The sequence below is a fragment of the Apium graveolens genome, chromosome 10 (assembly GCF_009905375.1).
Source record: "Apium graveolens cultivar Ventura chromosome 10, ASM990537v1, whole genome shotgun sequence".
NCBI lineage: Eukaryota > Viridiplantae > Streptophyta > Magnoliopsida > Apiales > Apiaceae > Apium > Apium graveolens.
Genome location: NC_133656.1, coordinates 46,444,480 through 46,460,712, shown reverse-complemented (window position 1 = coordinate 46,460,712; position 16,233 = coordinate 46,444,480). Strand labels below are relative to the sequence as shown.

At 36.6% G+C, this 16,233-nt stretch overlaps 1 non-coding gene across 1 annotated transcript; it reads right to left on the bottom strand.

Moving 5' to 3' along the window:
• Positions 1-14,442: 14,442 nt before the first annotated feature.
• On the bottom strand, positions 14,443-14,548 carry LOC141694899 (small nucleolar RNA R71). The gene has a single exon (XR_012564178.1). It is a non-coding gene; the product is annotated as a small nucleolar RNA R71 (small nucleolar RNA).
• Between the last annotated feature and the right edge of the window lie 1,685 nt (positions 14,549-16,233).

The window sequence follows — 16,233 nt, the reverse complement described above, 5'->3', positions numbered from 1 at the left end:
TATTTTACTTACTTGTTTACTTTGTTTATTTTCAGATACTCTAGAGAGCGTGTATGTGAACGCGTTCTCAATCTTGTAAGGAAACACTGGTCGAAGTTGAAGTAGTTGATGAAGTTTTGAAGAAGAGGAAAAAGTTGAAGAAGAAACGATTATTATAATGGGAGAACCAACAACAAATCTGAAAGCTTTGATGGACTATTCTCAACTGAAGATCAATGACGTTCAGTCTAGCATTGTCAGATGTAATAACCCCAATTTTTGGGAAATTTTTGAAACCCTTATGAATAGTGTTTTTGCTAAATGAGAAAACTTTTCATGCCACACTACGTAGGGGTTCTGTTATTGATCTTCTGGGATATTATTAGTACTCTATGTGGTATATAAGTGTATGTAAAGATCGTCAGAATCCAATTTCCGAACACTTTGATTTTTCCCGGAAATCCACTAGATACGGAAAGAATTGAGAAAAAGGTAACAGAATAAAAAGGATTTAAATTAAAGGATTATAAGAGAGGATCATAAAAAGGAATATAATGTATTGAGAAAGGTTAAGGGAACCTAAGTAATAAGATCCCGGGTATGATCCCTCAAACGATAAACGAAAACGAAAGTTAAGCGAACCGTATAACAGATCAGCGGTCATTAGGCAAACAATTAGGAAGTTAATCAAAGGGATTAGAGAGGATGATATCACCCAACCAATGAGAAGAGGACAAGGAGGGGAGGATGACATCATGAGGATGATGCAAGCATGACATAAGAGGGAAGGAAATGTGGTGGAATATTAACCACACAAAGTCAAGGCTACAAAGTGAATTAACCAAAAAAACAAGACAAAAAGCAACCAACCAAGCAAAACAAATCACAAAACACCAAACCTTCCATTTCTTCATGAAGCTCTCGGCTTCTTTCTTAAGAATTGGGAAGTCCAAGCTCCTCCACTTGCCATTTTACAAGGTAATTATCCTAGCTTCTCCTAGTTAAGTTACATACTTCCTAGAAATCTTAGCTTCAAAATCCTTTCCTAGCATTTCCTATAAATCATTCAAGAAGATGGTGAATAGTACTTCCTTGAAATTAATTTTTGTGTTTTTGATTTCTTTGAAAGAACAAGCTTGTAGGAGGTTAGATTAAGGCTTCCATGGGCATTCCAAGGACCTTTCATGGATTAAAAGCTTCAAGGAAGGTATAACTCTTCATGGTCTTAGTTTTAAGTTTTGTTGTTTAGATTTCCTAATGTTTAGATGATGGGTTAGTGTAATGGGTGTGTAATCATGTTTAGAGCTTGTTATGAGTAGTTTAGTTGGTGAGAGGCATGATTATTGTGTGTTTAGAGATTGGTTGATTTTGTGATATTTTTGGAGTTGGAAATCTTGGTTATTAGTTAATGAACTTAAGTAAACTCTTAGTTCATAATTGAGAAATAAGTATGAATTGGAAATATTGAATTGTTGGGGCTGTTGTAGTATGGTATGGATGGATGTTGGTTGTATGAATGATATGTGGTTGAATTGTGGTTGTTTTGAATTGGTTTAAAATTGGGAAATCGCGTAAACATAGCCGTCGTAATGTCCGATTTACTTTAGACTGCTTTTGTTCATAACATTAGGACCCGAGAACCCCCTGCTAGTTTATGACCACTGCCATGTTTAGATAGCTCATGTTACGAGCTTCGTTTTGATATGTAGTTCGTTCGATTCCGATGCACGGTTTAGGAGAAACGACCGCTTCAAGTAACGGCGTTTCGCGAACGAAACTTTTCCCCTCGTCTTACTTTGAAACATAGGTTAAAGACCAAAAAGGGTTAATTAATGTATGAAACATTTATGGTAAGTGTGTTAGGTAGTTGGTAAGACACTCGCGAAGGAATCGCTTTAAAACTCGTAAAGGTTAAATTATTAAAAATGGTGGAGCCGAGGGTACCCGAGTGACTTAAGCGAATCAGTGAGCGCAAAACAAGCGTTAGAGTCTAAGTTAGTTAAAGTATAGATTTACAAGTGACTTTGGTTTAATTCCAACTTACTTGTTGTTTATAGGTTACCAGACTCGTCCCGAGCCATTCGTAACCCCAGTCGCTCAGGCAAGTTTTCTACCCGTTATAACTGTTGTTGTGATGAATATATGTATTTGCATTATCTTGTGATAGATGCATGTTGGTTAATTAGCAAATGTTGCAATATATTGAAGCATGCTACTATGGTATATATATATGCATGCCTGTTTCGTATTCTTTCCATATATATCTGTTGATTCAGTTGCATAATACCTATGCTAAAGAATAGCGGTAACTTGCATATACCCTTAGTATAGGGACACGAAGGTGAAAATATTTTCTAAAACCGGGAGTCGAGGATTCCGAGTAGATTTTTGTATATATGGATATAGATATATATATATATATGTTTATATATATATATGGTTATAGTTTTCCAAACTATTAATCGAATAAGGTTTATTCGATAACTTTAACTTTATTTATCTGAATATTATTTGAATATTCATTCGAGGGCTTATGACTCTTTTATATTATTTATTGAATATTATTTGAATATTCATTCGAGGGCTTATGACTCTTTTATATTATTTATTGAATATTATTTGAATATTCATTCGAGGGCTTATGACTCAGTTTATATTATTTAATGAATATTATTTGAATATTCATTTGAGGATCTATGACTCCGATTATTTGCTGAGGTATATTCTTTATTTTATTAAAGAATAAGGTGTCAATAATCAAACTTATTTTCAATTATTCAAATAAAGATAATACTTTCATATAAGTATATCTTTGATTATTTAATACTCGTTTCAAGTATAAGTTTTAATACTTCTACTTCAATTATTTTTATAAAGATAATTCTTTGTGGGAATATTATTTAAATAATAATATTCAGACATTTTCTAAATATACTGGAGACTGATTTACTTCATTAAATCAGTTTTACTCCAAACACTCTTTAAAGTGTTTTCGAGTCTTCAAAATGATTTTTAAAAGTCAGAGCGGATCCCAAAACTCATTTTTATATTTAAGATCTTCCTTTTTAAGGGGATTTAAATACTCGCTCAAAACCTGGGGAATCCGGCTCTGTGGTGTATTTTATATTCGCAACGAGGTTGCAGTTTTGGTAAATGAATTGATTACTTGCCCAATGTTCGGGAAGTAAGCCCATCTAATTGAGTCGGCATAAGCGACAGGCCGGGGTACGGTCTATGAATTGTGTAAGTGGCTGGGTGGCAGTCCATCAACGCGTAAGAGGCCGGGTGGCGGTCCAGCATAAGGTCCTTATGAGGCCAGGGTGATGACCGGTGGGGGATTCATCCATCTACTAGTAGAAAAGGTTACTTATTGGTATCTTTGCCTGATCAGCAAGATATCTGGTTTATGCCAAAATTCTTTTCCTTTCAAATTTATTGGATATTGCAACTCTGTTCATACTTTACATGACAGAGGTTTTCAGGAAATGTATAAAGAAGATGTATATGTGGATATATATATATATATCAGAACTTAATGAAGTATATCCTAACTTCATTTCCTTTAATAATATTTCAAAGATTGAATCTATTCAAGTCTTATCTTGTGGTCTCATCAGTGGGATGAACTTTTGAAACTAATTATAACTTGAACGGTGGTAGTTCAAGTAGTATTTGGGAAAGATATAAGTATATTAGGGTATCTTGTAACTTCATCTTTTAAACTTATATCTAATTAATAATTGTCTTATGAATGACAAAGATTTTCAGAAAAATGTTGAGACAAGGTTAGATATATGAGATCACCTTGCAACGATATTTTTTTTATATATACAGTTATACACTGGGACTTTGTGTATATTATGCATGGAAGAGGACTTCCAATATTTTGAAAAGTATATATGTATATACTGAATATTTTGCGACTTCATCGCATTATGATATCAAACTTGGTTCATTTCTTTTGACCAAGACTTTCATGAGTATTATGAGTAGGCTCATATATTGTAAATCATTATACATATTATTTTGGTGGGCTTGCTGCTCACCCTTACTTTCTTCTTTCATCACACAACAACAGTTAGGAAAGATGGCCAGACTCCAGCAGACCCAGCGCAAGCGCGTGGGAAGCGTCCCGCGTCTTCCCGTTGATGTTGTAGCTGCTATAGCTGCAGAGGTAGATCTATTGTAGATCAGACCATCTACTTTTGAGAATCAATTATGTATAATTATAACTTGTGGCAGATAATGCCAATTAACTGTAAATTTATCAAGTAATCATTTTGGGTTGTAATAAATTTAAATTGTGGATTCAAAGACTTGTACTTATTTAAATTTCATCTCTGAGACTATAACGGGTTGTGGTGTGTGTTAGTGTGGGGTCACAGCATAAGGTTATTTATTATTAATTAAGTGAAGTGATATTATGGAAAGAAAGACGGTGACGACCCGGATCCCCGACCCCGGATCTGGGGGTGTTACAGAAATGGTATCAGAGCTAAGCGTTATAAACCTCAGAGATGATGGGACGTTAAGATAATAAGTTCACTAAGATAATAAGAACTCTTGCCAAGTTCATAGTCGGACTACCTAACGTAGTACTGACAGTTAAAACCCTTATGGGAACCCTTATAAATGTAGTGATAGAAGCGTAGTTCATTATCGTATATGGTAGCGGGACTCCGAACCCTGAAGTTGAGGAACATCAACGCGATGATGATTTATTATTTATTGGGGATCAGATTATGGATCCGATAGAGCGTCCTAACGCGGGACCGGATGATGTTGATATTGAGGATGTAGCGGTTGAGGATGTTGTCCTAAAAGGGATAGTTGCTGAGAAGGATCCCATGGAGGATCCTGACAAGAATGAATAAAGGACCACTGATGAATTGATGACCATGGTTAGGTCGACTACCAGAGGTAGGATTGGTCGGTCACTACCGGAGGTTCGTTCAAGTTGTAAAGATAGTAGCCCCTTTAACGCGGCTTACTCGTAAGACTGAGAAGTTCGAATGGACAGAGAAATACGAGAACAGCTTTCAAGAACTGAAGCAGAGGTTGGTGATGGCCCCTATGCTGGCGTTGTCAGATGGAAAAGGAGATTTTGTGAAGTGTAGTGACGCTTCGCACAAGGGCTTAGGGTGCGTGCTTATGCAGCACGGTAAGGTAATCGCGTACATGTCAAGACAATTAAGGTAATATGAAATTCGATATCCCCGCTCATGAGCTTAGGCTCGTGGCAATAGTTTACCCTAAAGATTGGAGGCACTACTTGTATGGAGAGAAGTGCGAGAATTACCTAAGCCATAAGTGCTCTAGTACATTTTCACGTAGAAAGAGCTCAACATATGCCAGAGGAGGCAGTTAGAGCTAATCAAGAATAATGATGGGGAGATTCTTTATCATGCGGGGAAAGCCAATATGGTGGCTGATGCCCTTAGTAAAAAAAAGGAGAGACTCAAGATGATAATGTCTTTTGGAGAGTTTATAAGAGATTTTGAGAAAATGGAAATAGAAGTGAAGGTAACCGGAGCCGGTACCGAAAAGCTGTTTGAGATTGCAATACAGCCCGAATTATTGGAAAAGATCATATTGTGCCAGAAAAAGTTATGAATGAAGGCAGAGAGCCAAAAAAAAAATTAGATAAGAGGTTAATACCGAGAAAGATGAGAAGGGAATAATGAGGTATTCCTATAGAATTTGGGTTCCGAAAGTTCAAGAGCGTAGGGATGAGAACTTAGATGAGAGCCATAGTTTGAGGAATAAGATTTAGAGCAAACCCTGAGCGTGATAGTCAGGGAGGTCACCATCAAGATAGAAGGAACCCATGACATAATGGAGTGGAAAATGAGGATTTTAAATTAAAAGATGACCCCAATTATGGGGAGTAGGATGAAACATTTCATACTAAGGAAACAGAAAGTCGAGTAAGGAAAGGAGACCCGAGACGGTACTCCTATACAGCAATTCATGGACATGTCTAGACAGAACTTAGACTATTATCCCCAACCACCACCTTGAGGAAACAATGCGGTGAGAAATTCTTTGAAGACGTTTAAGTTGCTAAGCTCTCAGAGTTCCAGGGAACAAGCTGACCCAGTCGAGGCAAGAGCCTGGCTAAAGGAAATATAGGAATCATTTGAGATTCTAAATGATTGATGAACCATAAAAGACTGTTTTTGTCACTTACCCTCCTAAGAGAGAGACCACCCGCTGGTGAAAGACCAAGAAAGGTACGGAGCCAGAGGTTATGATAAACTGATTAAAGTTCAGCCAATTGTTTTCAGGAAAGTAATTCCCAAGGTTATGGAGAGAGTGTAAAAGCTTTAGAGCCAGAACAAAGGCAGACGAGTATGATGAATTATGAATTAAAGTTGTAAAAGTTGTCAAGATTCGTTCTAAGGACACGAATCCAGAATGACGGGATGTTTGAAATCAATGCTTATGTTGTGTTGGTTCATGAAATAATGATAAGAGAAAGGGAAATAAAAAGGAACTGAAGTGGAAAGGGATATAAAGGTAAAAGAGTTTGAGGTATGATAAGGGAGTCGGGTATGAGGAAACCCTAAAGAATCATAGCAATAGAAATAGAAAAGTATGTAATCGTCAGGATGATGATGATCCACCATGAGTTAAAATTGATGGTTGAAGGCATAAGAGATATATATATTGTACCCCCCTTTAAGTTGGGAGGATTCGAGGAAACCTTGAAATAGTTCGAAGGATAAATAATGAGACGCGGATAGACTGAGGAGACAAGGAAGTAAGAAATTAGGAAAAATTGGATGAAGGAAGTGACCTTCAAGAATGTGAAGTGTAAGACCGGTGGCTTGATATCCAAAAAGGGAGACGCCAGGTATGAAAGATATCCCAACATTGAGGTGACTGTTGAGATAAACAACAAAAGTAAATAAGGAATTATTAAGAAGAAGTTCACGTTGAACATGACCAATATCTTTCAGAAGCTCCATGTTATCATTACCAAATCAGGAAAGAAAAGCGGATGACCATTGTTATCTTTTTGAGGCCATATGGATTGACCTCAATTTGAATAAGGATGCTATTATGAAGTTAGGTATAGACTATCGAGGTGGGAATGATGAATAAGATAATCTATCAAGGATATATGAATTGATTTATCCATGGAAGGATGCATGTACCTTTTTAAAGGTGGAATTAAGAATAGAACATCGATAACTTAAAATGAATCCTAGGGGAATGCATAAAGGTTGGCATTTCACCCTTAATAGGGATAGTATGAGTTTTGACAGTATGAATTGGAAAGGATTAAGGTAATAATAACCTTTAAGGATCAGTGGAGAAATTTTTCAGAAGTATATAGACAATGGTTCTAGTATTAGTAAATGGTATTTTGATATGCCCTGTATATAGGGAATACAGGAGGAACGATTAAACGATAACCTTAGAGGTTTTACAAGGAGAAAGGAAATATTCGAAGTTCTCAAGAATAAAAATGTTGATAAAGGAAATATGACATAATTATAATGTTGCCAAGTGAGGCACGTGCTAAACCACGAGAAAGTATGGATCGAACCAGTAATGGTCGAAATTGTTCAGGGCAATTAGGACTTAAGATAAAAGATGTTCTAATTATGATTGAGCGTCAGTCATGACAGTGATTAACCTCTAAAGACTGAGGCAACAACTTATGGAAAAATGGTGATTTTTTTTTTACTTATCAGATGTTAAGGAAAACATCTTCACATAAGCTGTGATTGAAATGAGGTAGAAAATTTAGTTGAAGGTGGTTAAAAGACATTGATTATAAGGAACTATTACTATCAGGGAAGGCCAAAGAGGTGGCCAACACTTTAAAGGTAAGAGGATAATTATAGGCGCTTGTGCCAAAGGAATACAGTAATGATGGTTAAAACTGTGAAGGTTGTATTGTGGTTTGGAAGATTGACATTCCTTCTGATGACTGTGCAATACCCAACCGTAATAGTAGTTCGGTAAAGGTTTAATTTGTGTAATCGCCAGGAGCGGGCTATCTATCTTAGAAGGTACCATCTTGAGAATGAGCCAGGACTATATTTCAAAAAGGACTAAACAAACCTTTGAGTTAAGTCTTCTATTGAAGGTATATGATTAAGAATGGTATTAACCTGCTATCGTTGCTTTGAGCAAAACTCTTCTACAAATTTTATCTGCTTCATGTCATGTATGTATGTCAGAATCAGGAGTGTACTCCATGAATCATGAATGGTGATTATGTTATCTCCTTAGAAGGATTTGATACGACATGTATGGACTCCGTATGGTTAGCTATTAAGACTTCATGGAAAATGAATGACTACAGTAGGTCAGTGATGGACCATAGTAAGGCAGCAATGATTCTGCGAGTATTGAGCTGAATACAACCGTGAGAGTTGTATTGGAATGGGTGTTGAGATTGTGTACCACTAATCGGGTCGTGGTAGTGTATAAGTTATCATTGATAGACTAATTAAGTAGAGTATCTACCTAGTGAATAATTATTCTTTCTTATCAATAGAGAGTCGTATTATTATACGAGGAAGGTTGCGGTGCAAGCATAGAATTCTAGTAACGATGATGTCTAGAATGAGATCCCAGGTTCGATTTTCGATATCGAGGGAGTTTCAAAGGTAATTGTGTATAAGCTAGAGGAAGTGCATGGGTCCATAGAATGATGGACGGAATAGCAAATATTTAAGCATGTGAAATACGATGCGATAATACTCAATGTTGATATAAATACATATATGTTTTGTTCTCCTATGACAAACCTCTATAGTTCAGAGGTAGATTCCAAGCCAGATATTTTATGGCAATATTTTTTTACATATATATACAATTCTCTTCAGTTCGCTCTTTTCTCTTCTTTTCATTTCATTCATGTAAGCTAAGAAGAACAACCCTTCTAGAAGGGGAGGTATTGCCGAATGACTATCTATCTTTGTGATAGAAGCCTAGTAGGATACCACATGTTGTTTAATTGCTTGTCAAGTACTAAAGGCTGGCCACCTTCTGTACTAACTATGCGATATAACAAGTGTTCATGATCATAGTGATCTCTCAACAAATTCCTTTACTTCTATTTGATTGATCAAATTTTGGAAAATAGAAACAACTGAAAAAGGAGTAATAAAGTGGTGGTAGTATGCGGAATGGGAACACATTCGTGATACTAAGGTTGACGTGGTTATTAAAAGGTTATAGGACGCTAACGAGCAAAAGTATAACCAGTATAATATTAGGAACGGAAGGTAGTAGCGATTACGAACTGGAAAAGAATGGGTATTAAGAAGCAAAAGCTATAATGCTAGAAGCTATAATGAGAGTCTGTGCAATAGACTTGAAAGGAATTGGAATGATCACTTAATGCGGATTGAGTTATCTTACGACAATAGATCATATGTCATTATCGAGATGTCGCCTTATGAGATCCTTGAGGGAAGATAATGTCGATCTCCCTTATGTTAGGATGAAGTTGTAGAGCGCAAGATGCTCGGACCCGCAGTAGTCCAAAGGACCAAGGATATGATAGATCTAATCAGAGGACGGCTGGTAGTAGCCCAAGATGGACATGATAAGTATGTTGATTTGACACGAAAGGATAAAGAGTATGAAATAGGGGACCTAGTAATGTTATAGGTTTCCCTTGGAAAGGATTGATGAGGTTCGGAAAGAAAGGAAAGCTAAGTCTACAATTTGTTGGACCCTTGGATATATTAAGACGTTTGGGAAGTTAGCATATGAGCTAGCCCTAACCCAGAACATGTAGCAGGTCGTAACGTGTTTCACGTATCAATGTTAAGGAAGTGTAATTCAGATGCCAGATAAATAGAGGCATATGAGCGCATAGATATGCAACCCAACGTAACCTATATGGAGCAACCAGGAAAGGTTATAGAGTGAAAAGGAACAAGTGCTTAGGAGAAGGATTATCAAACTAGGCAGAGTTTGATGGTAGAACCACAATGTGGGAAAATTGACTTGAGAGTTAGAAAGTGCAATATTAAGATGGTATCCCCATTTGTTTTCTATCTGATTCCGGGACGGAATCCTTTTAAGGAGGGGAGACTGTAATAACCCCAATTTTTGGGAAATTTTTGAAACCCTTATGAATAGTGTTTTTGCTGAATGAGAAAACTTTTCATGCCACACTACGTAGGGGTTCTGTTATTGATCTTCTGGGATATTATTAGTACTGTATGTGGTATATAAGTGTATGTAAAGATCGTCAGAATCCAATTTCCGAACACTTTGATTTTTCCGGAAATCCACTAGATACGGAAAGAATTGAGAAAAAGGTAACAGAATAAAAAGGATTTAAATTAAAGGATTATAAGAGAGGATCATAAAAAGGAATATAATGTATTGAGAAAGGTTAAGGGAACCTAAGTAATAAGATCCCGGGTATGATCCCTCAAACGATAAACGAAAACGAAAGTTAAGCGAACCGTATAACAGATCAGCGGTCATTAGGCAAACAATTAGGAAGTTAATCAAAGGGATTAGAGAGGATGATGTCACCCAACCAATGAGAAGAGGACAAGGAGGGGAGGATGACATCATGAGGATGATGCAAGCATGACATAAGAGGGAAGGAAATGTGGTGGAATATTAACCACACAAAGTCAAGGCTACAAAGGGAATTAACCAAAAAAACAAGACAAAAAGCAACCAACCAAGCAAAACAAATCACAAAACACCAAACCTTCCATTTCTTCATGAAGCTCTCGGCTTCTTTCTTAAGAATTGGGAAGTCCAAGCTCCTCCACTTGCCATTTTACAAGGTAATTATCCTAGCTTCTCCTAGTTAAGTTACATACTTCCTAGAAATCTTAGCTTCAAAATCCTTTCCTAGCATTTCCTATAAATCATTCAAGAAGATGGTGAATAGTACTTTCTTGAAATTAATTTTTGTGTTCTTGATTTCTTTGAAAGAACAAGCTTGTAGGAGGTTAGATTAAGGCTTCCATGGGCATTCCAAGGACCTTTCATGGATTAAAAGCTTCAAGGAAGGTATAACTCTTCATGGTCTTAGTTTTAAGTTTTGTTGTTTAGATTTCCTAATGTTTAGATGATGGGTTAGTGTAATGGGTGTGTAATCATGTTTAGAGCTTGTTATGAGTAGTTTAGTTGGTGAGAGGCATGATTATTGTGTGTTTAGAGATTGGTTGATTTTGTGATATTTTTGGAGTTGGAAATCTTGGTTATTAGTTAATGAACTTAAGTAAACTCTTAGTTCATAATTGAGAAATAAGTATGAATTGGAAATATTGAATTGTTGGGGCTGTTGTAGTATGGTATGGATGAATGTTGGTTGTATGAATGATATGTGGTTGAATTGTGGTTGTTTTGAATTGGTTTAAAATTGGGAAATCGCGTAAACATAGCCGTCGTAATGTCCGATTTACTTTAGACTGCTTTTGTTCATAACATTAGGACCCGAGAACCCCCTGCTAGTTTATGACCACTGCCATGTTTAGATAGCTCATGTTACGAGCTTCGTTTTGATATGTAGTTCGTTCGATTCCGATGCACGGTTTAGGAGAAACGACCGTTTCAAGTAACGGCGTTTCGCGAACGAAACTTTTCCCCTCGTCTTACTTTGAAACATAGGTTAAAGACCAAAAAGGGTTAATTAATGTATGAAACATTTATGGTAAGTGTGTTAGGCAGTTGGTAAGACACTCGCGAAGGAATCGCTTTAAAACTCGTAAAGGTTAAATTATTAAAAATGGTGGAGCCGAGGGTACCCGAGTGACTTAAGCGAATCAGTGAGCGCAAAACAAGCGTTAGAGTCTAAGTTAGTTAAAGTATAGATTTACAAGTGACTTTGGTTTAATTCCAACTTACTTGTTGTTTATAGGTTACCAGACTCGTCCCGAGCCATTCGTAACCCCAGTCGCTCAGGCAAGTTTTCTACCCGTTATAACTATTGTTGTGATGAATATATGTATTTGCATTATCTTGTGATAGATGCATGTTGGTTAATTAGCAAATGTTGCAATATATTGAAGCATGCTACTATGGTATATATATATGCATGCCTGTTTCGTATTCTTTCCATATATATCTGTTGATTCAGTTGCATAATACCTATGCTAGAGAATAGCGGTAACTTGCATATACCCTTAGTATAGGGACACAAAGGTGAAAATATTTTCTAAAACCGGGAGTCGAGGATTCCGAGTAGATTTTTGTATATATGGATATGGATATATATATATATATATGTTTATATATATATATGGTTATAGTTTTCCAAACTATTAATCGAATAAGGTTTATTCGATAACTTTAACTTTATTTATCTGAATATTATTTGAATATTCATTCGAGGGCTTATGACTCTTTTATATTATTTATTGAATATTATTTGAATATTCATTCGAGGGCTTATGACTCTTTTATATTATTTATTGAATATTATTTGAATATTCATTCGAGGGCTTATGACTCAGTTTATATTATTTAATGAATATTATTTGAATATTCATTTGAGGATCTATGACTCCGATTATTTGCTGAGGTATATTCTTTATTTTATTAAAGAATAAGGTGTCAATAATCAAACTTATTTTCAATTATTCAAATAAAGATAATACTTTCATATAAGTATATCTTTGATTATTTAATACTCGTTTCAAGTATAAGTTTTAATACTTCTACTTCAATTATTTTTATAAAGATAATTCTTTGTGGGAATATTATTTAAATAATAATATTCAGACATTTTCTAAATATACTGGGGACTGATTTACTTCATTAAATCAGTTTTACTCCAAACACTCTTTAAAGTGTTTTCGAGTCTTCAAAATGATTTTTAAAAGTCAGAGCGGATCCCAAAACTCATTTTTATATTTAAGATCTTCCTTTTTAAGGGGATTTAAATACTCGCTCAAAACCTGGGGAATCCGGCTCTGTGGTGTATTTTATATTCGCAACGAGGTTGCAGTTTTGGTAAATGAATTGATTACTTGCCCAATGTTTGGGAAGTAAGCCCATCTAATTGAGTCGGCATAAGCGACAGGCCGGGGTACGGTCTATGAATTGTGTAAGTGGCTGGGTGGCAGTCCATCAACGCGTAAGAGGCCGGGTGGCGGTCCAGCACAAGGTCCTTATGAGGCCAGGGTGATGACCGGTGGGGGATTCATCCATCTACTAGTAGAAAAGGTTACTTATTGGTATCTTTGCCTGATCAGCAAGATATCTGGTTTATGCCAAAATTCTTTTCCTTCCAAATTTATTGGATATTGCAACTCTGTTCATACTTTACATGACAGAGGTTTTCAAGAAATGTATAAAGAAGATGTATATGTGGATATATATATATATATATCAGAACTTAATGAAGTATATCCTAACTTCATTTCCTTTAATAATATTTCAAAGATTGAATCTATTCAAGTCTTATCTTGTGGTCTCATCAGTGGGATGAACTTTTGAAACTAATTATAACTTGAACGGTGGTAGTTCAAGTAGTATTTGGGAAAGATATAAGTATATTAGGGTATCTTGTAACTTCATCTTTTAAACTTATATCTAATTAATAATTGTCTTATGAATGACAAAGATTTTCAGAAAAACGTTGAGACAAGGTTAGATATATGAGATCACCTTGCAACGATATTTTTTTTATATATACAGTTATACACTGGGACTTTGTGTATATTATGCATGGAAGAGGACTTCCAATATTTTGAAAAGTATATATGTATATATACTGAATATTTTGCGACTTCATCGCATTATGATATCAAACTTGGTTCATTTCTTTTGACCAAGACTTTCATGAGTATTATGAGTAGGCTCATATATTGTAAATCATTATACATATTAATTTGGTGGGCTTGCTGCTCACCCTTGCTTTCTTCTTTCATCACACAACAACAGTTAGGAAAGATGGCCAGACTCCAGCAGACCCAGCGCAAGCGCGTGGGAAGCGTCCCGCGTCTTCCCGTTGATGTTGTAGCTGCTATAGCTGCAGAGGTAGATCTATTGTAGATCAGACCATCTACTTTTGAGAATCAATTATGTATAATTATAACTTGTGGCAGATAATGGCAATTAACTGTAAATTTATCAAGTAATCATTTTGGGTTGTAATAACTTTTAAATTGTGGATTCAAAGACTTGTACTTATTTAAATTTCATCTCTGAGACTATAACGGGTTGTGGTGTGTGTTAGTGTGGGGTCACAGCATAAGGTTATTTATTATTAATTAAGTGAAGTGATATTGTGGAAAGAAAGACCGTGACGACCCGGATCCCCGACCCCGGATCTGGGGGTGTTACATCAGACCATCCATCGCAGCTAATACCTTTAAAATCAAGTCTAGCACAATTTAGATGGTGCAGAATTCAGTCCAGTTTGGAGGTTGTCCAATGGAAGATCCCAACATGCACATTAGAGATTTCATCGAGATCTGCGATACTTTCAAGTTCAATAATGTTTCTGAAGATGTTATGAAGCTTGGGAGAATCTTACTCAATTTGCGCAGAAATCGGGAGAATCTTTATGTGAAGCTTGGGAGCGCTACATGGAGATGCTTAGAAAGTGTCCTCATCATGGAATGCCTGATTGGATGATCATCAATTGCTTTTATAATGGTTTGGGAGCACAGTCCAAACCCATGCTCGATGCAGCATCAGGTGGAGCCTTATTGCTTACAGCTATGATGAAGCTTATGAGCTAATTGAATTGATGGTTGCTAATGAATATCAGAACCCAACTCACAGACTACCTCAAGGCAAGGTAGAAGGAATTCTAGAGGTGGATACAGATACGGCTATAGCTGCTCAACTAAAGGCATTAACGATGAAAGTGGATTCTTTGGCTAATTATGGACCTAATCAGTTCACAAGTATTTGTGAGCTTTGTGCAGGTGCGCATGAGATAGAACAATGTGTTATATCTAGTGAGTCAGCTCAGTATGTGAGCAACTTTCAGAGGTCGCAGCAACCAGTTCCTGCCACTTATCATCCTAACAACCGCAAGCATCCTAACTTCAGCTAGACCAACAACCAGAATGTGGTACAACAGCCTTATCAGCAGTTTGGAGCAAAGCAATTCAACCCTCCTGGTTTTCAACAACAGTATGCACCAAGACAATAACTCCAACTTCCACAACAACCGCATGGAAGTGCAGGTCAATCTACTAATGAAAAATCTGAATTGGAGGAGTTGAGGCTTATGTGAAAAAGCAAAGCGGTTTCTATCAAGACTCTGGAGAATCAAATAGGGTAAATTGTCAATGCCTTGTTGAACTATTAACCTAGAACTCTTCCTAGTGATATAGAAGCTAATCCAGGAAAGAGGGGAGTCAAGGAGCAGTTTAAGGCAATCACATTGAGGTGTGGGAAGGTCATGAGCCCCCAAATTCAGCAAGATAAAGATTCTGAATATTCCATTCAGAATGAAGGTGCATCTGCACCTTTGCCAATTCCAGAAAATGAGATTGGAGCTGAAAAAGTTGTGCAAAAGGATGCCAAGGTGGAACTGAAGAAGAAAGCCGTTAAAAGCAATCCTCCTGAGGGTAATACAGGGGATAAACAGGTCTACCCACCTTTACCATATCCTAAAAGACTTCAGAAGTGGAAGTTCGATAAGCAATTTGCCAAGTTTTTGAAGGTTTTCAAGAAGTTGCACATTAACAAATCTTTTGCTGAAGCTCTAGAAGAGATGTCGAGCTATTCTAAATTCATGAAGGGTATTTTATCTCGGAAGCTAAAATTTGAGGAGTTGGAAAGCGTTGCTCTAACGGAAGTGTGCAGTGTTGTGCTGCAACAAAAACTACCTCCTAAGCTTAAAGATCCAGGAAGCTTCACGATACCTTGCACCATTGACAATATGTCATTCGACAAGTGTTTGTGTGACTTGGGAGCTAGCATCAATCTGTTGTCATTGTCCGTTTTCAAAAAACTTGGACTACCTAATCCAAAACCTGTGAACATGTCTTTGCAACTGGCTGATCGTTCCATCACTTATCCGCGAGGAGTAGTGGAGGATCTCTTGGTTAAGGTGGATAAACTCATCTTCCCTGCTAATTTTTTCATTCTAGACTTTGAGGAAGATAAGAAGATCCCCATTATCTTGGGAAGACCGTTCTTAGTTACAGGACGAACTCTTATCGATGTACAAAAAGGTGAACTAACCATGGGAGTTCAAGGCAAGATGTCACGTTCAATATATTCAATGCCATGAAATTCCTTACTGATAAAGAGGAGTGCTTTAAAGTGGAGTTGGTCGACTCCGTAGTG